The sequence below is a fragment of the Macrotis lagotis genome, chromosome X (assembly GCF_037893015.1).
Source record: "Macrotis lagotis isolate mMagLag1 chromosome X, bilby.v1.9.chrom.fasta, whole genome shotgun sequence".
NCBI classification, from domain to species: Eukaryota; Metazoa; Chordata; class Mammalia; order Peramelemorphia; family Peramelidae; genus Macrotis; species Macrotis lagotis.
The window spans coordinates 455,551,953-455,574,749 of record NC_133666.1 but is presented as its reverse complement, the minus strand read 5'-3'; the positions used below and the strand labels follow the sequence as shown (position 1 = coordinate 455,574,749).

Sequence of the window (22,797 nt, the reverse complement as noted above, 5' to 3'; positions counted from 1 at the left end):
AAAAAAAGTTCCCCATCCCCGATTTATATAGCACTTTAAGGTTTGCAGAGCACTTTACATACATTATTTTATTTTATCCTCACAGCAATACTGAGAAGTAGGACCATTATTATTCCCACTTTGCACATAGGAGAAACTGGGGCAGAAAAAAATTAAATGACTCACCCAGGCTCACAGAGCTAGTGTCTAAGATGTGATTTGAACTCAGGTTATTTCCTCAGTCCACTGCACCACTTAGTTGCCTCTAGGATATGCCTTCTGCAAAGATGTTGAAATAGTTTGGGGGGGGGGGGGTGACAACTAGTTTATGATTCAACTGTAATATATAGGATATGAAGAAGATTAATATGAAAAGTGTTTATGAAGTTAGATTGAGAATGACTTAGATGACTGGCTAAAGAGTTTGGACTTTATTTAAAAGACAGTTGAGAAGCACTGAAAGTTTTTGAGCCAAGAAATGACTTGGTCAGAGCAACACTTGAGAGCATCCATCTGTAGGGCAGATGATCAGAATGGAAAGAGACCCAAAGCAAGGAGGCTGTTTGCTGCTATTGAGTTACTTCAGTTGTATCTAACTTTTTGTGATTTGAATTTGGGTTTTTTTTGTTCTTTGTTTTTGGCAAAAATACTAGAATGATTTGCCATTTCCTTTGCTAACTTATTTTAATATGAAGAAACTGAAGCAAACAAAATTAACTGACTTGCCCAGAGTCACTTAGCTAGTGTCTGAGGTCAAATTTGAACTCAGGTCCTCCTGATTTCAGAGCTGGCACTCTATCTATTGCTCCTCCTATAGCTGTCCAAAGGAGACTCTTCAGTTAGGGTAGTTATGATCAGCATGTTAGCAGTTTGTAATGTTTGAAGAAAAATTCTCAATATGAGTAAAATTTGAAACACATATTTAGCATATTTTGTTAATTTGACATTCAGATGGATACTTTTCTAAATCAATATACTTTGAAAAAGATAAAATTACTTCATGTAAGTGAAAAAAGAATATGGGATAGGAAAAAGGTAATCAATTTTTATGCTTTCTCTCTGAGATAAGTTAAGGTTAAAATTTCAACTTGAAGTTAAGTTTGAAATGAGCTTTATTCATTTAGAAAAGAAAATATCGGTGGATTTAATGATGTGAAGAAATTAAGTTTTCAAAGTGACTGCTTTGCTTTGCATTGAAGAAAATGACTAAATAATAGCACAGATACTGTTGGTTTTTGTTTTTAGCAGAGGGAAATGTTATTGTACAAGGATGGCAGCCACAGCTACTCTTGATAACAAAAGTAAATCAGTTGAGTCATAATCGGTCTGATAGCTGCTTATAAGGTCCTTGTGACCTGGGAGTTTGTGACCTGTGAAACCCTTACTTTTCTTGGATTTGCTGAGATAGCTTAAAATTCATGTATTTAATTTGCACAAAACCTAAAAGGTTTGTTTGGTGTGATTTCATTGAATGAAAAAAAAAAGTCTGGTATAAATTGGTGTCTCTTAGCAGCTACTCATAGCAGTTGGCATTGGTGGTGGAAAGAAAGAGGTTAGAATTGACCCCTCCCCCAAAAGCTGAAAACAAAAAGGGATATAAAATCTAACTGGGCAGTTTCAGTGTCCTGATTACTCAAAGTAATTTCATTTTTTAAAATCCATGCCAAAAATACTGAACCCAAATCTTTAGTTACACACTGTTCTTGCATCTGACTTGAGAGGCATACTGCATTTAAGCACAATCAGAAAGTTGTTTATAAAGCATTACAAATACAAGGCTGAAGAAAAGTGGGCTGGGGGCAAGGGGGAGGGAGGGTCATTGGCAGGAAAGCTTGGCAGACGTTACAACTCTGTCCAGAGGCCAAAAGGCAGATAAATCACTGCTGGTCCCCTCTGTTATTATTGAAATGGTTCAGCCCTGGGGTTTAGCTGTAGGACTTAGAAGGTTTTGAAGTGCAAATAGGATGGTGAAGGGTAAACCTTTTTAGAGTTTCATTTTGATGGATTTTTTTTCCTGTGTGGATATCTGGCACTGACTGTGATCTGGAAGGGAGACCTAAAAAAAAAAGGTTGTTTTGTTTTTGATCAATCAGGCAATAAGAATATTCCAATGGGATGTACATTTTCAACATGCATATTGATCCTATTGTATTTAAAAGTAGTTCATTTAATTAGTTCTTTTTTAAAGCCTTCACCAGTAAGACTTGCATTAATGAAGCTGTCATTTCAAGGTCATGCCTCTGTTGGTAATTATTGTTAATGTCAAAAGTTACAGATTGTTGAACTATATGGTTGGAATATTATATTTATTGATTATACTGAGTCCCTTAGGTTCAGCAAATGACAAATGAAATTAGTCAAATAAAACAAAACAAAAACTGTAGTTTTGTGTAGTGAAAGGATAAAGTCTATATTTGGAAAAAATGAAGACAACTTTTTCTGAGTTATTGCTTGCTGAGAGTTGCTAAGTTTTCAACATTTTTTTCAGCTCATGTTACAGTTCAGGTGTTGTATACAATTGGGAACACTTCCCCTTCCCAATTTCCCTTCTTTCCTTCTCCAGTTGATTTTCTTGTATCATTGGTTTTTTTCTTTGCATTTCTGATGTCTTAAAATAGGAGATTTTAAAGGTATGCGAAAGCTGCTTTTCATTAGTTATAGAATTGTATTCAAGAGTTTTAAAGGCAAGTCATGTGAAGTTATAAAGGATTTTATAAGAATAAGGGATATTCATTTCTGAAGCTGATACAATTTCTTTTTAGTCAAATTAATATAGACACATGACAGAAATAGTGATTAGGAAAATCATATCTTTTCAGAAAATTAGAAGCTGAGGATTCATTGGTCACATATACCAAAACACCACAGCCACCAGCAACAACGTTTGTAAACTTGGATTCAGAAGGCTTTGGATCGTAATAATTTCTTTAAAAAATCTAAAATATTTTTGTGTTGGAAGAAAATAATAATAGTATAGAGATCAATCTTTAATTTTCAATTGAAGAAATATATTGTTTTATCATAAAAAGATAGCAAGATGAACCTGCCATTCTCCTTAAAAATAAATGAAGCAGTGCTTTTGCTCTTGGCTGGGGAAAGCTCTTTTAAATAACTATTGCTGAAATGAGTATTTCCCTAATTGTCATTGATTACATGATGTTCTTTATTGAACTCTGGACTCATCTGTGCTCTATGTTTCTCAATATTTTTTCCTTCATATTATGTGAATTTAACAACTTAGATTATATAACTAAGATTATTTGTCTTTGTTGCATTAAGAACCAAATTAAATGTTTAAAAAAATGAACAACTAACAAAACAATCTTGATTATAGCAAGGAAAGAATTCCCTGCATCTATCCCTTTTTCCTCAGTTTGTTGCTGGGAGATGTTAATATGACCTTTCCTTTGTTAGAGGAGAGATCTATAGCACTTCCCAGAATCCTCTCTTAGATGTCTTTTATAACCCAAGTTATAAGTTGTATAATGAATGTGGATTCTTATATTTTGAGCTGACTATGTATATGGGGATTAGTTTAGACTGATACATTGCACCACACCTTTACTTTTTACTTTCTCTATATTTGATTTTGATAAATGTAACTAGATTCTGGAACAATAAAACTCAGATATTAAATATTATTCAACCATAATGCTTCTTTTTGCAGACTTAAGTCAGGAAGTGTAAGTTGTAATACATCTTGAGATTTATTGAAATACGTGAATGAGTTTTATTCTGAATTTGTCCAATAAAAAGGAACACTTAAAAACACTTGAAAAATCTCTTTTCACCCTTAGTCCCTTGCCCATTGAATTGCCCCAATATAGAAGCTTGGGGGTGGAGGAATAGTGAAATGCAGAGTAGAAAGGCAATCTACAAATAATCACTCTTTTCTGCCTTTGATTGTGTCAGATTTTTTTTTTATTTTTTTTTTTTGCAATTGTTTTCTTTTTCACTTAGAAGAGGTTTATGGTCCAGTGTCTGTCAGGACAGCCCCAGTCTTCGGTTGTAGTTGTATTTCTCTCTTGAGTTCCTAGAGGTGATGTTATCTTTTGTTCACTCAGCAGTATGGTTGTTCCTAAGAGCATCTGTCACTGTAGGCATTACAAGATGGATGAGTCTCCAGTGAACTGCTGCTGGTTGAAGCAAATGGTGAAAATAAGAAAAGACAAGGGGGTTGAGGGTCTACAGAGGGGACAGACGACAAGGAAACACTGTTAGAAATCAAGAGTAAGCCGGGTAATAATAAGAAGAAAGAACAAAGATGGATCATATGTCATTTTTAAAACCACCTAGAAATCTGCATCTTTGGGTAACTACAATGATCTAAGTGGCCATCTACATCATGGTAAACAACTCTTTGCTTTTGTTGTTTTTCTGTGAATGGCAATGAGAAAATAGAAAAGATGTGTGAAAATTATATCAGTTTCTTAGGTTTTTTTTTTTGGACTTTGGTGCTTTTAATTGAGAATATAAGAGCCTTTTCAGATATTATTATTATTATTTAAAAGTTAACATATATAGTTATTAAAATGTATTAAATTTATGAGATTTTTTTTCTCCATCTATCCTTCCCTTTTCACTACCTACCCCTTCTGAATGCTGTTTACATTTTTCATGGGAATGATTATTCTTAGATGGAAATTTTCAAAGCTCAGTCCTTGGGGACAGTTGAGACAGCTCTTTTAATGTATTTTAAACAACAAATAACTTATTTTTAATAGGTTCTGCATGACAACAGGGAAATATATTATTGATTATTGGTTTTGCAAAATGAGTGAACTTGGAGATTTTATACTATGTAAAAAAAGAATTCATTGTGGTTTGGAAAGTCAAAATATGTACATTCAGGAGGAAGAAACCAAAGCCCCACTTAAAGGAGGCTTTGTAAGATCAGAATATAAAAGTAGAGAGAAATGTAATCAAAAGTAGAGAGAAATGTAATCAAAAATGATTTTATCAAACTGATTTGGCATTGTTCTGTGAATAAGAGCACAGGTTGAAAGACAGAAATTAAGATGATTAGAAGGTTTAAACCATACAAATGGTGGAGGATCTTCCTTCTCAATGGGTGTAAATAATAGATGAAAGGGGAAGAGTGACAACAAAGGATCAGGGCGTTTAACAGAATGTGTGCAGCCTGAATGGAGGTCTGTGGCCCTGGGCCAAAGGTCTTAGCTTTAAGTGTAATTAGAAGAAAATACAAAAATGTCATTACTAGCAGGTGAAGTGTGCAGCACGTGGCCGAAAAATAGCAATAATTTTAGACCCAGGAGCTATTGGAATTGGATTACAGACTTTTTTTAATCACTGGGAGCCTCATAGAGCCTTGGAGTTTCAGGGGAAGTAATGGAGTTTGACCTTGTCGACCATCTGTGACAGTCTTAGTATTGGGTATGGTATAGCTAGGGTGCATAACTCAGAAGAAATGTCTATTTGGTGTTGAAAATACTGAGTAAGGAAGCCTTGATCTTGCTCATTTAGTTTTGGTGGAGGTTTTGTTTTTTTTTCCTGTTGACCTTCTTCATCAGTTAGAAAGGTAAAGTAAACTTTTGCTATCAGAACCTGAAATTGCCTTGTTTTTTCCTTTCTCTTTTCTCTTACTTGATTTCTCCTTCCAAATTTGAGGTGGAAGTCACTTTACAGAAAAATGCATAATATTAAAATTTTAAATTGTTTTTACCGGAACCACTGTTTATTTTGTTTCTATATTCTAGGAAAATATATTAAAAAGAAATAGTAATAAAATGTTTAGAAACCCCTATATATTATGTACATATATATTTACAAATAATTTTTTTGCCTAATCCCAATTTCTTTGTCCTAGTTTAAGAGTTAAATGACGATTGTCCTTAATAGAATTCTATATTTAATTCTAATTTTAAAACAAGTAGCCCAGGATCTATAGCTTAAACTAATGAAAGCGACTATTTTTTTTCCCCTTTGCAGCTAAAAGACTTTTTTTTTATTTAGAAGTTATTAAAGAACTAATAGCAAAGCTAGGGGGAAAAACCCTTTTAAAAGGTTTTCCATTATAGAATATCGGCGTTTCATGAAATTAATACCAGGACTAGGACTTTGTCAGTAAAACTGTAACAAGATGACTACGTTCACTTGTGCTCCTGGCAAGAACCAAACTTCCAAGGGAAACCCCTCTTTAGCATCCTAAGGACCTCGGTCCAAAATGCGGACTTAACAATTTAAATTTTTTTTTTTCCTTTTGTTTCTTATTCAACAAGAAGTAACCCAAGGGCAGTAATTCCTTTTGAGTGTTTGGGTTTAGAAATCTGGTCCCCTTCAGAGCTTAGGGAAGGAGGCTTGCCTCTGTGTGTGACCGGGCTGAGATGGAGAGTTGGCTCAGGCTCGCCTTCATCCCAGGCTTCTCCAAGTGCACTTACGCCTTTGGCGTTGCTTTCTCTGCAGGTGTGAAAGGGCCTCGGGGGAGCTCAGGTACTGGGGCGGCGGCCGGGGTCCCGCGGCAGCTGCAGAGGCGGCAGAGGCGGCGGCGGGGCGGCGGCGGCGGCGGCGGCGGGAGGCTCCCCGAAGTCTTTGCTCCGGCCTCAACCATGAACGTGTCTCAGAAAGGCTAACACACAGAAGCCAAGGTACTGTCAAAACGCAATTCCTTCTAAAGTAAGATTTCAGGGTTTTTTTCACCTCTTTCCATTTGGAACTGAATTGATTCTGGAACTGATCTGGTCCATTTCAACATGCTATTATTCCCTTATCCATAAAACACACCTGGAAAGGGGGGGGAAACGCATTTTTAGGAAAGATTCGCTCCTAACCTTCAAATTTCTTTATGAATGCATCAGTAAATAAGGAAGATGAAGAATTTGCTGGCAAGGTTTTTTTTCCCCTGAGTATCTGAATTTTTACCTCGGTTTCCTCATCTGTAGAATGGGGATGAAATGAGTAGGAGCCCCTACCCCCCCGCCCGGGTTGTTGTGAGGTCAGGTGAGCTAATAATTTATAAAGCACTTTAACAAAGTGACACATTTTAAGCCCTGTATAAATGTTAATATTATATGAAAATTCAGGTTTTTAATTTGACGTAACTGATGGTTTATAGCTGGAAATTTTTCCGTATTGTTGCTGATTGAAGCAAATTTTCCGTGATAGATTCTCTTTTGAATACTCTGGGCAGAACAGCAATCTGAGGAGGGTACTTCTTTAAAAAATTAGTCTTTTTTCCCCTTCTACTTTCCAAAATTCTTCCAGGGTAGGGACACTTTGAACTCAGAATTAGGGAAGGTGACGCTCACACTCTTTGACAAAGAAGACTTAAAGCTTTCTAGGAAGTGAAGAATTTAAGACTTGGCTTTGGAGTAGCCTTGCCTCTCAGCCCCAGCAGAATGCGTTAATATTGTTAAGACACTGTTTTTCTCTCCTTTTGAGAGTTAAAAATTTAAGACTGTTAGTTTGGAGTAGCCTTGCCTCTCAGCCCCAGCAGAATGCGTCAATATTGTTAAGACACTGTTTTTCTCTCCTTTTGGGAGTTAAGAATTTAAGACTTGGCTTGGAGTAGCCTTGCCTCTCAGCCCCAGCAGAATGCATCAATATTGTTAGGACACTGCTTTTCTCTCCTTTTGGGAGTTAAGAATTTAAGACTGTTGGTTTGGAGTAGCCTTGCCTCTCAGCCCCAGCAGAAGCATTAGTATCCTAAGACACTGGTTTTCTCTCCTTTTGGGAGTTAAGAATTTAAGACTTGGCTTGGAGTAGCCTTGCCTCTCAGCCCCAGCAGAATGCATCAATATTGTTAAGACACTGTTTTTCTCTCCTTTTGGGAGTTAAGAATTTAAGACTGTTGGCTTGGAGTAGCCTTGCCTCTCAGCCCCAGCAGAATGCATCAATATTGTTAAGACACTGTTTTTCTCTCCTTTTGGGAGTTAAGAATTTAAGACTGTTGGTTTGGAGTAGCCTTGCCTCTCAGCCCCAGCAGAAGCATTAGTATCCTAAGACACTGGTTTTCTCTCCTTTTGGGAGTTAAGAATTTAAGACTTGGCTTGGAGTAGCCTTGTCTCTCAGCCCCAGCAGAATGCACTGGTTTTCTCTCCTTTTGGGAGGTTACAATGTGCTTTAAATGACCCAGCATTTCCAAGAGAGGCCAAAGATCTTTTTCTCTTTTATGACCCGTCGTATCCTTTTGAGGCCAAAAAGAACAAGAGGGTCATTACCACTAGGGTCCAGGTTCTGTTTGTTTCTTTAGGGTTACCAGGAAGATTAAGGAAACGCAGTAGTTGGCTTAACATTTGAGCCTGGAACATCTGGAGAATAGGCAGAGGAGGGAATTTGGAGAGACAGAGACTCAGAGACAGAGAGAGAACTAAAGAGAACACGAGAACTGTTGAATTTTGTTTCACCAGGTGCTAGGAGGAAGCAACAGTAGCCTTTTTGATATGGGAGGCAAATTCTGTGGCCCCTGAAGTTAGGCCACAACAATGGAAGAGGTCAAAGGACAGCTGAGTGGGGTCAGTGAGACACCATGGGGTGTATTTTGTTACTTAGTAAAAGGAGCAGCCTCCTAAAACCTTAAAGGATTCTCTTGAAAAATCTGTGTTGTGAAAAGGTTTTATGAGTCTCATGGCAAAAAGTCCTGATTTATCCAAGGAATGCTTGCTTTTTGTCTGAATGAAAGGATAATCCTTACCAAATGTTGGCAACTTATATAAGCAGTCAATATAGTTCTGAAGGGACAGTTTAGGTTGAGATGTACTTTGCTTTCTAAAATGCTTGTCATTTTAATGTTTACCAGAAAAATTTTCTGCCAGAGGAATGTCCCTTGTTCTTCAGTCGCAAATCCAAATAAATTTTCAGGAAAAGAGAAGGAAGAAGAAAAATGAAAATTAATGTCCAGTGATAATGGATTTAGGCAAATGTTTCTCCTCACAGTAACTAATTAAATATTCTTTCTAAAAGCAATATCCTATTTTCTTAAGGTAAAATTTATTTAAAAAGCTAACTTTCAAGCTCTATTTCTCCAAAACACTTTATTTCATTTTTTAAAGAAAAACTTTAAAATGCAAGAACTTAGTTATAATGAAAAAGGTATCTTTAATTTTTAAATTTCATTATCTGAATAAAGTAATATAATGACTAGACTTTTTAGAATAGGCACCTGATTGTTGCTTTATTTTAGTTGTGCTTTATTTTAAAGAAAAAGGAGTAAGTGAATGAATAAATATTTGTGGTATCATTCAACATATTGAATTAAATACAAGACACAGTTTGCTAGGGGTTTTAGGAATACAGAGATGAAGTCTTGAAAGGGGGGGATATATATATGTACACATAACTATAATAAAAGTTTAAAAATGATTAAGTTCATAGATGAGATTAAAAAGAGTGGCCTGAGAGATTCCAAGAAAGAGAGAGACTGGGAAAGAAAGATTCACAGAGACAGAAAAGGAAAGGAAGAGAGCAGTCAAAGGAGATGATATGAATAAATGTCTCCACACTTTTGAATAAGTAAGTAGGGAACCAATGTCAGTGTCAAGACCTTAGAGAGGATTTTAAAAAAACAAAAAAATTCATTCTCTAGAAAATAAAGAAACCCTCTTGTATTTGGAACCTTTTTATTTCTTAATAAAAACCCTCCATGACTCCAAGATTTTGTTCCAAAGATTGTGGACACTAGGAAAGAAAAAAAGGTGCTAAGTAGTTCTATATAAATAGAATTGTGATAGGAATGATGGAAGTTTTGTATAAGTTTCATGACTTCTATAGTAGGAAGAATAATGATTAAATGAGTAGTAGGAAGTAGTTTCTTGATGGACAAATTAATTGCAGAAGTGATTTTCCATATTTGTGTTTTAGTAATCACACTTTCTAAAACAGATATTGGAAATGATAATGTGCTCAATTTCAGTTTTTTTCCAGGTAAATAAATGTACCTTTCAAAAAAATTAATTTAGAATTCCAGGTCCCTTAGTTGACATCTGCTTGTCAAACATAGGGATTTTTAAATAATTAAATTTGGGACAAAATTGACAAATAGTGACCTTAAATCTTTAAGGGCTAGAAGATAGTAAACACTATCAGAAGATGGAAGAGAAGGATAAAGTTGAGAGAAACATCTAATCTAGACAGAAACAGAAGTGTCACATGTCACTTAAAATTTCAAATTGATTTAAGATATATTCTCTTTTCATAACTAAATTATCTGGAAGATGTCTTTTTAAAAAAATACATTTTAAGATATATTTAGGTGCACTCTTCTGTGAAAGACAGAAGGTATTTTACTCTAAGGGGAAAATAGAAAATTATCTGATTTTTTAAAAAAAAATTCTGATTTGCTACTTTCATAAAGTAATTTTTTAAAAAAATAGCTTCTTTTAAAGATAATACACTGCAGTAGGGATTTGTTTTTCCTTTAACATCAGACTTACAAGTTTTATTAATAATCATCCAAAAGTATAAGGAAGATTAAAACCCAGTTTTAGATTTAGGGACCAGTGAAATAAAAAATGACTTCCTCATTTATATAGTTAGTTATGTTAATCCAAATACTATGCTCAATCCACTTTCAAAACTTGGGAAATAATATAGAAAAAGAAGACAAGAGAAGGGATGCAGATGAATATTTCAATTTCTTCTGCTCCTCCCAGAACTACTAAAAGTTGCAAGTTTGAAAAATTGGAGTGAAGTAGCTTTTGAAATTCATTTCTAGTGTGAGGGGAATTGGTTTTTGCTTCAGGCATCTCATGCAAATGTTTAAGGATTGTTATGATAAACACCTGAAGTTTTGATTCTTTGTTGAAGTTGTATGGACAGCTCTATGTGTGGCAAGCATGATGAATGCTGTAAGCCACACTTTGGAAGCATTTCCCTGTATTTAATGTTTTCTGTTCTGGCTGATTAGCTTTGCTCTATGTTGAAAAATTGGTCTCTGGTGGCATGGTAGTGGTCACACGTTGCCTATACTGTTTTGTATCTTTGATGTTGCCCAGGGATAGCCTCTGGTCATTACACTAGCTCCAGAGATTCTTGACAGAGACTTGTTTATTTTACACAAGAATTCATGGTATTCAAGGAAGAAAGTTAAGACTAACAAAAGTAACAAATAATTCTTCACTTCATGGAAGAATAGTAGGATGGGGGTGGAGAGGGAGGCTAGAAATACAGAAAATAAGTAAATAATTTCTATCTTTTTATTATGATCATTTTCATTGAAAGATAAATAGAATGGCATTGCTTATTTGTAGTTATTTCTAGTAAGTTAAGAAAGTACCTGGAGAGTTCATATTTATGTGTGTGTGTGTGTGTGTGTGTGTGTGTGTGTGTGTGTGTGTGTATAATATATAGATGAGCTAAATTGCTTCACACATATAGATGAGTAAAATTGCTACAAATATTTACACAATTTAAACTTATAATTTTGGCTAAGAAGTTGTCAGAACAAAGAAAGTACAATTTTTGCATACTGCAGACTATTGAAAATGGTCGGAGAGCCTCTTAATATAATTTGTGACTTTGTAGGTGGCACAGTGAATAGAGCGCCCAGGTTGGAGTCATGAAGACTTGACTTCAAATCCAGTCTCAAACAATTACTAGCTGTGTGACCCTGGGTCACTTAACCCAGTTTGCCACAGTTTCTCATCTGTAAAATGAACTGGAGAAAGAAATGGCAAATCATTCCAGTATCTTTGCCAAGAAAACCCTAAATGGGGTCACAAAGACTAGGACATGATTGAAACAGTTTAATAACAGCAACATATTTAGAATATTTTGAGGAAGAATAGAGTATAGAAATGATAAATCACTTATTTTTAACGAATTTAGAGAAATTGGAAATATGCTCAAACAGTACTGCTTATTAATAGTTTCTAATGCAAACTATTTGAATTTATAATTTTAATAATATTGAAGAAAATGAAATAAGAAAACATTGATTTCTAATATCTTTCTTTTCCTGGTACCCAGCTCTGGGTCTGGCACATAGATACTTAAATGCTGAATAAATGGATGTCTTATATAAGTGTTAGAGCTGGAATGAAGCCCAGATTCTCTTAATAACTAATATTTATTTAGTACTTGAAGGTTTGCAAAGTATTTTGCATACCTAATCTTGTTTTTAACCTCACAACATGATGTTCCTTTATGAATGAAAAAATAGAGATTCAAAGATTAAAGTGACTTGTTCAAAGTCATACAGCCAATATATGACTGAGTTGATAATAAAAGTTTTGCAAATTAAAAATTCATTGTTTCTTTCACTATGTTACAACTTTAATGAGAATCATTTGGTTATTGAGTTGTGCCCAACTCTTCATGATCCGATTAGGGGTTTTCTTGTAAAAGATACTGGAGTCTTTTTCCACATCCTTCTCTAGATTATTTTACAGATCAGAAAAATGAAGCAAACAGAGGAAAGTGAGTCATCCTGGTCACACAACTAAGAAGTGCCTGAGGCGTGATTGAACTCAAGAAAAGGAGTCTTCCTGACTCCCAAGTCCAGTGGTCCACTGTGTTACCTAACTGCCCCATAGATTGTTATTACTGGGAATAGAGTAGCAGTGGGCTACTCAGTAGGCTGATTTTGGAGTTAGAGATTGGGATACAAATTCAGTCTCTGGTTCTTGGTATCTATGTAACTTTGAATAAATCATTTAACCATTATGGGCCTCAATTCCCTTATTTTTAAAAAGTGAAGGACATGAATTCTATGGCCTTTTGAGTTCCCTTCTAGCTCCAGTTATGTAATCTTATAAATTGGATTTTTGACACATGCACTTTTACATGTAGCCTGCATTTGTTTTCTGTTTTGTACTAGACCCTTCTGAGGCAGGGAACTGTGTCTAATTTTTAATATAGGTCTTAGGTTATAAAATCATTGACTGCTGAAAAGGATTTGCTGATTAATAAACAATTAAAAGACTCCAAATTTTACATATTTGTTCAATTCAAGAATTTATAACAATTATCTTTGTATGCAAGGTGGTGTTGTGTTGACTCCAAGGTGGAAACAAAGAGATATGGGCAAATTTCTTCAAAGGGTTTATAATCTACATAAGGAAAATAAGATGTATAAAAATAAATGTAGTCGAAATTAGGAAATATTAAGTGCATAGGAAAACTACAGAGAGTTTTATGAGAATTCAAGAGAGGAAGAGATTATTTCAGTCTTTGGATGGTGGGAGTTAAAATGAAAGCCATGTTTAAATGATGGCAATTAAGTTGGACCTCAAAGAATGGATGTGATTTCAGTGGACTGAATAGGAGAGGAAATAAATTCTAGGAGTAGGTTCATGTCCTTTCCATGAGCAAAGACAATGAATAGGATATTGCAAGATGAGTTTGAGGGACAGTTTAGTGTTAAAATGAAGCTCAGAAAGAAAAGTAGAATGAACAAAAGTAGATCAGAGACACATTATGAAGGACGAAAAGAGTTTTGACTTTATAGGATATAAGAAGTTATGGATGTTTATGAACAGGGAGTAGCACCAATCAGAGCTTTGTTTTAGAAAAAAAAATTGATTTGGTAGATAGTATGAATTAGCACAAAGAAAACCAGTTAAAAGTGATTGCCCTTGTTAGGTAAGGCCCTTTTCTAATTAAATCCATGAATCAAAACCAAGTTCGAACAGGGCTTGTATACTTCCTTGAATCAATCAAAGCCATTATGTGAAACACTAGGTCTTGCCCCAAGGAATTTGTTAAAGAATGAAGCAATCTCAGAACTAGACATAGATCCTGAGGGTCAGAAAGCTGAGAGATTGGAACACATGTGTTGAGACTAAGGTAGAGCTGAAATGTTGCAGAAAAAGGAAGATACAGACAAAAGCTCAGCAGCTTTATAAGAATCTCAGAATAAACTGCCAGGGCTGATGAAAATCCAAGGAGAAAGCTTTAATCCCTAGTTCCCCTCCCATTACCTGTCTGTCCGGTCAGGTCAAGTCAACAAGACTTTTTTTAAACACCTTCTAGAGATGCAAAGAAAGACAAAAAAAAAAGTCCTTGCTCTCAAATAACTCACTGTCTAATAGGGTAGATGAATACAAACAACTGTATGAAAAACAAAATATCTATGTGATGGATTAGACATAGTCTCAGAGAGAATGCACTAAAGTTAGGAGAACTGGGAAAGGTTTCTCATAAAAATGAGATTTTTAAGTCATGCTTAAAGGAAGTCAGGAAAGCCAGGAGACAGAGATGAAGAAAGAGGGAATTCTAGCCATGGGAAGCCAGTGGAAATGCCCAGAGTTCTTATATGAGGAACAGCAAGGAAGTTGAGTAACACTGGATTACAAAGGATGTGGAAGGAAGTAAAATACAACAAGACAAGAAAGGTAAGAAGAGGTTATAAAAATTTTTTTAAAGATAAACATATATTTGATTCTGGAAATACTAGGCAAACAGGAGTTTATTGAATGAAATGAGGATAGGGAGTGACATTGTGTCAAACCTGCATTTTAGGAAAATAAATTTAACAACTGAGTGAAAAATTGATTGAAGTGGGTAAAGACTTGAAGTGAGACCAACTACAAGGCTATAGAAGCAGTCAAATACATTTTTCTCCCCAAAAAAACCCAAATAAATAAGGGGGAAACTGGCAAAACTTAGTTATAGATTGAAAAAGTATCAATATTCCAATAGTCCTCCCACCCCCCCTTCTGTAAAGAAACAGAAGGTTCCTTCTCATCTTTTCTTTCCAGCCAAGCTTGGACATTTATAATTGAAAGAATTTTGTTTCAGTTTCTTGATAGTAGTTTTTCTATCCATTTGTTTTCCTGTTTCTATTTACTTTGATTTTTTTTCATGTTTTCTCTATTGATCATATTATTTCCTATAGAACAGTAATATTACACTACATTGCTATACCAAATTGTTAAGCCGTATTTAGTTGATGGATATCTATGTTTTTCCAATTCTTTGCTACTAGTAAAGGTGATGTTACAGATATTTTTCTATAATGAAAACTTTGTTTTTGACATTGACTTTCTTGTAGTCTATCCCAAGCAGTGTTATCTCTAGATCAATGGAGATGACATTTTTAGTCACTTTCTTTGCAAAGTTCCAAATTGCTTTCCAGAATGGCTGGAAAAATTTACTGTTCTATCCAATATGCTGTAGTTTGAGTTCTAGAAAGGTTAAGTATTATATCATAGGTAGCTAAGTAACAGAACTAGACATTTATTTCAGACCTCTGATCCCAAATCTAGTACTTCTTATACTGTCACTTGTTGCTTTTAGTTGTCAAATACAAAGACCAGTTTGGAACTTCAGAGGGAGGTCAGGATAGATAGAGATATCAGTCATCTATGTAGAAAATTGAATTACAGGATTTTGGTGTCACAAAGGACCTAACTAAAGGATCCAGCTTATCTAATTCATACCTGAAAAAGAATTTTCATTATAACATACCCAGTAAGTGATCACTGGAAGACTTCTGTTGAAGCAAAACTCAGTATCTACAGAGGCAACCCGTTCGTTCCACTTTGAAGTGACTCTAGTTTTGATGAAGTACATTTGTGTCTTTCTACGTTTTTTGCTCCCCATTCTACTCTGGGGTCAACAAGAAAAAGTCTTCTCAAGAAGTTTGATAATGAATTTTTGACCTATACCAAGTAACTTGCTTTCTCCTGCAGCAGAGGGATGGGAGGAAGGGAGAGAATTTGGAACTCAAGGTTTTGGAAGTGGGTGTTGAAACTTGTTCTTGCAAGTTAACCGGGTTGGGGGTGGGGAGTGAGGGAGATGAAATAAAATAGAATTAAAAAAAAAGATGAGAAAAAAAGAAGTTTGGTAATGAAATACAGGAGGGAGATAGGCAGCTACTAGTATATAACAGGGATAAAGAATTGCTTTGTTCTTTATGGAGGGGAGATTAGAGCATATTTGTAGACAATGGGAAGGAAGCAAAGGGGATTGAGAAATCAAAGATACATGGGAGTGAGGGGATAATTTATGGAGTCAGGTCCTAGAGGGGTATGGAGACACGGGCGGGGCAGGGGTTAGGAAGGGGACACAAGCGGAGAGGTTAGCCTTGGCAACGAGAAGGAATTGGGAAGAAATACCCAAGACAGGAAGGAAAACAGTATTCAAAGGAAAATTCCAGACCACTCTCCTCGAAATTTCCTCTGAGTCCAAAATAGAAGAATTCTTGATTTTTTTTGTCACCATTTTAACCATATCTCTATCCACTGTACCAGTAGTCCTTGGCTACTTTTGAAAATAAAACTTTAAAGACTCTTTTCAAACAGTCACATAAAAAAAACATTATAAATATCACCAGAATTATATTGATTGTAAATCATAAAATTTATTTCACTATATATGTATATATATATATATATATCTACTGTCTTGTTTTTTTTAATTAATTTTTATTAAGGATATTATTTGAGTTTTACCATTTTCCCCCTATCTTACTTCCCCCCCGCCCCCCCCCCCACAGAAAGCAATCTGTCAGTCTTTACTTTGTTTCCATGTTGTACCTTGATCCAAATTGGGTGTGATGCTGCCTTGTTTTATCTTTATATAAGTCTAGTGTGTGTCTTTATAGGTTAATTTCTAATTATTTGATACATTTTGTTGTAAATGGTGTTTTTTCTTTTGTCAATTTTCATGGTTTTTATGAAGGATATATAAAAATGCAGTTGCTCCTTGTGAGTTTATCTTCTTTCTTGCTACTTTATTAAATCCTTTTATTGACTTAAGTAAAATTTTTTTGTTTCTTGGTTTTTCTATTTAAATCCTGTCATCTACAACTATCTTATTATTTGTTCCCTATTGATCTGGTTAGAACTTTAAAACTGTCACATTATCGGTCAATAAGCATTTATTAATATGTACTTTATGCTAGGTGCTATATTAAGCACTGAAGATACAGTGACAATCGTGAAATAGACCCTGCTTTTCATAAATTTACATTGTATAAGCCCAGGTTATCTGATTATATCTCTCACTGCTCAGTAGACCTCTTTGGCTTCAAAATTGAATTCATTTTAACTTGACCCTCAAACCTGTTTCTATGCCTAACTTCCCCATTGCCACCCTCCCAGTCATTCAGGATTTCAACCTAGGTATTATCTTCAATTCCTTACTCTCTCCTACCTTGGTACACAATCTGTTGCCAAAGTCTGCTGATTTTATCTTTTCTAACATCTCTTGAATATGCCCCTTTCTCATCTCTGACACTTTCCTACCCTAGGACAGGACCTCGTGATTCTACACCTGGACTATTATAAGTCTATTGGTCTGGTCTCCTTGTTGCAAGTCACTCCCATCCAGCTGTCAAATTAATTTTCCTAAAATGCAAGTCTGATCATGTCACCTACCCACCCATCTGCATTCATTAAACTCCAATAGTTCAACTGTTGCCTTCAAGATCAACTAATAAATCCTCTGTTTAGTGTTCAAAGCCCTTCATAAACTGATTCTTTCCTACCTTTCTAGATTTCTTACTTACATCTTAAGCCTCCCCATATACTCTGCAATACCATGACCAAGGCTTCCTTCCCGTTTCTCACACGATATCTTCCATCTTGACTACAGTAATTTTCATTCACTATATCTCTCATGGCTGTAATTCTCTCCATGCTCAACTCTATCTCTTGGCTTCTCTGGCTTGCTTCAAATCTCAAATAAAATATCACCTTCTACGAGAAACTTTTCCAACCCCCATAATTTGTTGCCCTCCCTCTGCTGATTATTTTCTATTGTACAATTATCTCTTCTACATCACAGGGGTATTAAGCTCCTGAAATCTGGAAAATGCATGCAATTTTTTGACCTCCCTTTCATACCAGGGAAGGAGTTTGAATTTTTTTCTTTTATGGGTTATTTACATTACTTTATTGTAAAATTGGGATCAAGTATTTGGACATAGGTTCTGTCATCTGCTGACCTTTGCATGTCATCTGCAGCTTCTGTAAAACTCCCCAAAAGTTCCTAATTAATTTCATATGTCAATCCACCATATATTGAAAACACAATAGAAAATGTAGTTAATTTAGCTTGTTTGTTCACTGATTTCTCACCAATTAGTCTGAGCTCTGAGGTAAAGAATGTCTTTGGCTTTCCTTTTTTATCATTATTTGGCACAGTGCCTCACATATAGAAGATATTTAATAAATGTTTATTGATTATCATTATAATTAAAAGTTATGACTAGAAAATCTTTCACTACAGCCTCTTAAAAAACAAGTAGGAATGCTGATGTTTTTCTATTGATTTATTTTCCTGAGTTTCTAGTAGATAAACCTTCAATTTCTATACATTTGAATGTATTTGTTATTGCTTTTTTAATGAGACAAATAAAGGTTTGATAGTCAAACCTGGTATGGATAAATCTGAAAAAGAAAATATTAAGCCATTATAATGAATAAGTATTAATATAGCATATCCTCTAACTAGGACTTGGCTCTCAGGCTAAATTATTCATTATGACCAAGAAGGATTCTTAGCAGGAATATAAGGATAATTCCATATCAGGATAAAATTCATATAAATCAACATTCATAAAAATAATACTCTAATATTTTACTTTGTTAAGGATGTGACCTTGAATCCGGAGGGTTATATTAGCAAAACACAATCTCTGGGAGGTTTTATTTAGTTGAAAAGACTTCAAAAATAGATATTGTCTGCTCTCTGAAGGCCTGACTGCTAAGTACTAAGATGCTTAGCAACAGAAAATTGACAGCTAGGGAGAAGAAATTTTGCCAATAGTAACTCATCAATAAGAAAAAGTATATAAAAATCTTATGGTTATGGTAGTAGATGCAGAAAAGACCTGATTAAAAAGAGTATCTATTAATGTAATGCCTTTCTCATATTTTCTATTGCAAATATATCATTCAGCAATTTAACTAATGCAGTATTATAATTAAAAAAATAGTACCTGTGCATGGTACCATGCCTGGAAAACACTAGGCATTTAATAAATTCTAATTTGGTCAAATGAATGAATAATTATCCAACAATCCAATTCAATAAATATTCACTAAAACACCTACTCTGTCCAAGGAATTCTGCTAGCCTCTGGGTATGCAAAGATAAAAATTGAAGTCCCTTTCTGAGGAATGATTACATAGTTGACATTTTCATCAAGATTTGACATTTTCAAATTCTTTATAGTCTTTATAATTCTATTAAATTAAATCCCTTAATTTTTTTTAATCTGCATTATCTGCATCTCTAATTCTTCCTGGAATTTTTCAGTTGTTTCAGTCTTCTCTTAAACCCTCTCATAATTTTTTGCCCCTCTGATTTTAGTTCTTTCTATATTTAGCGTATCTGTTATCCATTTAACTTTCTCTCACATGATTTTTTTTGTAGTTTTTGAAGCTATTTCTAATATTATATCAGTGTGTTTTTTCTTTAGCTTTTCATAAGATCATAGTTTATACTTGGAAAAGCAATGTAATCTAACCTCCTGATTTTAGAGATGAGGTCATCTCCATTTTTTCAAACATTAAGGAATCCTGTTTATGTGTAACAAATACTATTGTGCTCCCATTGAAGAAAGAAATCTAAGCCAGTTTGGTTAATTCATAAATAAAAACTGGATGATACACTTGATTTGTTCATTGAAATTTTCATATTGTTTTCTTGGTGAGGTTTCTTTTTCTTGTAGGAATTTTTGGCAGTTTTTTCTATTATTATTTTTAGGGAAATCATAAGAAGCCTGGCATGTAATGTTCTCATAAAAATATAGTTCACATTTATGTGGTATTCTATAGTTCCAAAGAATTTTTCTTAAATTATTGAACTAAAGTTTCATACTAACCTCACAAATCAAGCAGTATAAATATTATTATCCCCTTTTTTAACAGAGAGGAAACTCTCTCAGGCTCAGGATGGCTAAGTTTAAATGTCCAATGTTCATTTACAGCTAGTATGTGGCAGAGCCAGAGCTTAAATCTATTCTCATGACTCTTTGAGTTCAGTCCAGTTCGACGTTTTTACTAAGCCTTTCTTTGGCTTGTTCCCAGGCAGATTTGCTAAGGTCCTTCCAGTTTCTGGAATTCCAAATTTGGGATCAAGGAAACAAAATCCATTTGATCTTTGTTTTTTCATAATAAGCCAACCAGTGAGTGATCAAGTGTTGTTGAGTTCTAATTACTTCCCAACACCGTCTACATAGTTCCATTTACATTAAATTTAGTTTTAGGAAAATTCCCCACTCCTCACCAAGATTTTAAGAACAATTTTTGAGTAGGCAGCCATAGTAAAGTGGTTAGAGAACTTTCCTTAGAGGGAAGACCTGAATAGAAAGTAGAGGAGAAAAAGGAAAAGACAACTGCAGTTTTTATAGGGAAGAGAAATCCATTTGTTATTATATCAATAAAGCTTTCAGTTAAAAATAAAAAAGTTCTTGTCAGAAAAGGGAAAAAGTCTTATTTTGAAATGAGAAAATGAAATAACAAAAGTCACTGTATAGTTAAGAAGAATTAAACAAGTATCACTAATACATAGTGAAGATTAAGGACTTAAAAGGATCTTTTTTTTTTTTTTGGACCTGGTACCTAATGGATTAAATCTACATAAAAATGGAAAAGAAAATCACCTTCTCAGTCAGCTGTGATACAAATAGGTGTAATGTCTTTAAAAGATAGAAAGCTCCCTTTGGCCCTGCCTCTTTCATTCCCTCTGATACCCTAGTGAGCATTCAGGGTTTTTTTTTTCTTTTAAACAAGTCATCCTTGGTTCATTGTTTCCATTTATTTCAGTATTTGGAGTGTGATTTTTTTTTTTGTAGTCTAGTTTCATGCATATCCAACTTCATGCTTATTAGCCACCTGTCCTGAGTTAGATCTTTGTTTTCCTTCTTGTCCTACAGCTGCAGTATATTAACAGGCACAAAGCAATTACAAAAAACTCTCTGCCACCAAGAGACTTTGTTGAAATAATTCAGCAGTATTCTTAAATGGACTTGTTTTTACCTGATGAATCCATTGTATTTTGCTTTTGTAAATACTATTTGTACTCTGTGCTGGAAAGAACAATTTCAAGTGCCTGGTTAGCATGGGAGGCTTATATAGCAAGTGAGTAAAGAAAGAGGGCTCCTCCCTCCTCTTCTCTTTTTCCCCTTTGTGTTCTTCCTTAATTAAGTGGTTATGGCTGCTGGAATGGAGAAGACAAGCATTATAGCTGAGTAAATGCTAGCGTGAGCCCAAAATACTCACTTAAAACAAACCTATGGATAAGTTACCTCATCTGAATTTTTGGTTGGAAAACTCTTAGTGGTTGAACTAGGAGAAAATCATTGAGGTTGCTTAAGTTTGCCTTTCAAATATTAGATACACAAAAAAGATATGTTGTGAGTAAATGAAGTCTTCATGTCTACATATGTATATTTAGAACCATAATCATTCTTAATATAGACAACTTCTTGTATGGATAGAAATATCAGCCAGAATATTATTCTCATTTCTATTACTGAGTAGATGAAAACATTAAAGCTCCATACATTTGTGACCTAAGACAAGTATAAACACTATAGGGTAGCTGGGTGGTAAAATGAATAGAATGCTAAGCCTGGAGTCAGGAAGACCTGAGTTCAAATCCAGCCTCAGAGACTTAATATCTGTATGACTCTGGACAAATCACTGAACCCTGTTTGCCTTAGTTCTTTCATCTGTAAAATGAGCTAGAGAAGGAAGTGGCAAACCACTCCAGTATCTTTGTCAAGAAGACCCTACGTGGGTCATAAAGCGTCAGACAAATGAAACAACTGAACAACAATACAAACACTACAGACTGAAATATTATCTATTCCTTTGCTATTTCCCTTCAACACTGCAAGAGAAAGACTAATATTGAGGAAAATTGATAGAACCTTTAGCAAGTGGTAGAAATATGCTTTAATTTTCTCTATTGTCCTTTCTTTCCAAAAAGGATAAAGGATTGGCAGAGTGTGTAATGGTTGTTTGGATTTCATTTGACTTAGTAGGGTGCAATCATTTCTTATAAGAACTATATTTGGATTCACTAACATAACATTCCATGGTAATGAGATGCTTCCTCTGTTTTAGTAGCATCATTATTAGCAGAAAACATTTATTTATTGGAAATCTGTAAGGACCTTGTGCTGTAAAAAGGAAATAAAAAATAGGCATGCCCCATGCCCTTCTTGGTTCCCTAGATAAAACAGATTGCAAAGGAAACTCAATAATAGAGACTCATAAACCGTCCCCAGCACTGGACAGGTTTGTTTTTGCAATGGACTTTACAAGTACTTTTGCCTTATTATAGTTTGTTTTTGCTGTCAAATATAGTTTTTCATCTGTTAACATACCTTTAGTTTTGTTTGGGGTGACTTTTTCAGCCAGATACCAATTCTAGCTTAAACAAATAAAATGCTAAGAGGCACTTAGTACTTGACTTGTTTTGAGAATCAAGACAAAAGAGATCAATTGCTGTAGGCTTTCCTACATTACAAGTTTTCATAGAATGCTATTGGATGGGATTTTAAGAACTTCCTCATGAAAGCATAATGCATTAAATTAACATCAATTTAATGAGGTTCATCTCTGTGAACTAGCATGAACTAGCTAAGTCAGTTCTCTACGCTGAGCTGATAGCCAGTTTGGTGATTGATTCTGTGCATTTTATCTGAGAAGGTATGAGACAAGGTCGTTATACAGCAAACACTTCATATCTTCATAATAATAGCTAATTTTATATGTTTTAAAATTTGCAAGGCACTTTGCACATGTTATTTCATTTGAATTTCAAAATAACCCTGGAAGATAGATGATAATATTATTCTCTTTTTACAGATGAGAAAATTAAAGCATAGGAAGGTTAGATGACTTGCCCAGGGTCCTTCCCACAGCATTTGAAATCAGATTTTCTTGAATATTTTAAATGATT

At 34.6% G+C, this 22,797-nt stretch overlaps 1 protein-coding gene across 4 annotated transcripts in view; it reads left to right on the top strand.

The window, feature by feature from the left end:
- Positions 1-22,797, top strand: part of GREB1L (GREB1 like retinoic acid receptor coactivator) — a 269,600-nt gene that overhangs the window by 104,493 nt on the left and 142,310 nt on the right. For all 4 annotated transcript variants that reach the window (XM_074200527.1, XM_074200530.1, XM_074200531.1 and 1 more), the window contains one exon: positions 6,403-6,584. The gene's annotated coding sequence lies outside the window, so the exon portion shown is untranslated. Of the gene's footprint in view, positions 1-6,402; positions 6,585-22,797 lie in introns of those variants that run through there.